This window comes from Humulus lupulus, chromosome 4, assembly GCF_963169125.1.
Source record: "Humulus lupulus chromosome 4, drHumLupu1.1, whole genome shotgun sequence".
Lineage (NCBI taxonomy): Eukaryota > Viridiplantae > Streptophyta > Magnoliopsida > Rosales > Cannabaceae > Humulus > Humulus lupulus.
The window spans coordinates 92,292,247-92,294,306 of NC_084796.1; the positions used below are offsets into that span (position 1 = coordinate 92,292,247).

The following is a 2,060-nucleotide window of genomic DNA, read 5'->3' on the forward strand; positions in this document are numbered from 1 at the left end:
GTAAATGTCACTATCTCATAATCCCCTAGTTTGCTTTTCTTTGATAGAATCTCCTTCATAAATTTAACATAACTTGGCATTTGTTCAAGTGCCTCATCAAACGGAATATTGATGTGAAGCTTTCAAAATACATCTAAAAACTTAGAAAATTGATTTTCAAACTTATTCTTTTGAAGCCTCTAAGGATATGGGATCTTTATACGGTGATCTATACTTATTTCTGGCTGCTTCTCTAAATTGCCAGCAACATTAGACCCACTCACTTCCTTCTCCTCATCAACCACTTGTGGCTCTTTTAACTCCTTGCCACTCCTCAAGGATATTACATTACGCTGCTCTTTTGGGTTTACCTTAGCAGTGCTTGGTAAGTTCCCTTAAGCATGGTTTGTCATCGAATTTGCCAACTTCCCCATTTGAGTCTCCAAACTCCTGATAGATGCCCTAGTTTCTGTCATGAACTGGTTCAATACATTGGGTTGTATTTCAAGTTGTTTCATGTGTGTTGGCTGATGTGGTTGTGACGTGGAGGTGGAAATTGTTGCTGACTTTGAGGGAAAGGTTGTTGTGTAGCTTGATTAATTGTCAAATAGAAGTTAGGATGATTCCTCCACCCTTGGTTATATGACATTAAAAAGGATTTGTTGGTTGGTCTTTGAAAATTTCCTATAGTTTGGACTTGTTCCATAGGTATATTATTCATATCCATGGCATGACACTAATTTAATGGATGAGCACTCCCACATGCCCCACATAAACTCTGAACTTTCATGGTTTGGGCTGACAAGTTGCTTTGTTGTAACTGCTTCGTTAAAGCTTCCACTTGCGTTGTAAGCATTGGAATGGCATCTAATTCAATCATACTAGCCACCTTCTTGGTTTTTCCCCTTTCAGGTGGCCACTGGTAGTTATTCATAGCCATCTCCTCTAGCAATTCATACGCCTTATTAGCACTCTTGCTCATGAACACACATCCTGCTGCAGCATCTATTATGGTACGAGTAGTACCATTCAACCCATTATAAAAATTATGGACCAACATCCACTTCTCTATACTATGATGTGGGAACTTCCTTAACAATTCTTTAAATCTTTCCCATGCATCATACAATGATTCCCCTTCCATCGGATAGAAATGATTAATTTCCCCTCTCAACTTTGCATGTTTTGTTGGAGGGAAAAACTTTGCTAAGAACTTCTCAACTAACTCATCCCATGTTGTGATGCAATTAGCTTGCAGTGAAATAAACCAACTCTTCGCCTGGTCTCGTAGAGAGAGTGGAAATAATCTAAGTCTGATCGCATCGTCACTCACCCTATTCATCTTAAATGTTGCACATAGCTCCAGAAAATTGGCTATGTGCAAATTTGGATCTTCCCTAGGCAACCCCCAAAACTGAACAGATGACCGCACCATTTGTAATATTGTTTGCTTAATCTCGAAATTGTTTGCAGCAATAGTGGGGTGTCTAATCCATGAATGCACTCCTATGACAATAAGAAGTACATAGTCTCTAAGTGTCCTTGGTCCTCGTTCCACTAGAACCTCTGCAATATTTGGGATATTATTAACATTAGCAGCATTTCCTTGATTCTCAGCCATGGAAAAATCCATCCTTTTCTTTATCTTTCGGTTCTTTCTGCACGTTGTTTCAATTTCAAGATCTTCCAGTATGAGCTCATTTTGTCTACTTCCTCGCAAATACCAATAATTTCGGAAACACAATACAACCTCGATCCGAATGAGTATAAAATATAAAAACCAAATTAGAACAAAAAATAATTAATTTTGATATTGGATATTAAGTCCCCAGCAATTGCGCCAAAAACTTGATCGCAAAAATATGATACGTAAGTATACGCAATCATTTCAAGTAATATAGATAGTAAATAAAGTATCGTTCCCACAAGGACTATCAACCAATTACCAATAAATGCTTTTAAATTTTTATTTGGCTGTCGAAAATAGAGTGATTTTTAAACTAAGACTTAAAATTAAAATAAACTTTTCAATAATAATGATTCAATAATTAAGAACCTAGGGTATTAACTTCATCAACTTT

General features: G+C 36.8%; 1 non-coding gene across 1 annotated transcript; it reads left to right on the forward strand.

The window, feature by feature from the left end:
* The first annotated feature begins 1,049 nt into the window (after nucleotides 1–1,049).
* On the forward strand, nucleotides 1,050–1,156 carry LOC133833260 (small nucleolar RNA R71). Its single transcript, XR_009892652.1, has one exon. It is a non-coding gene; the product is annotated as a small nucleolar RNA R71 (small nucleolar RNA).
* Nucleotides 1,157–2,060: the final 904 nt, after the last annotated feature.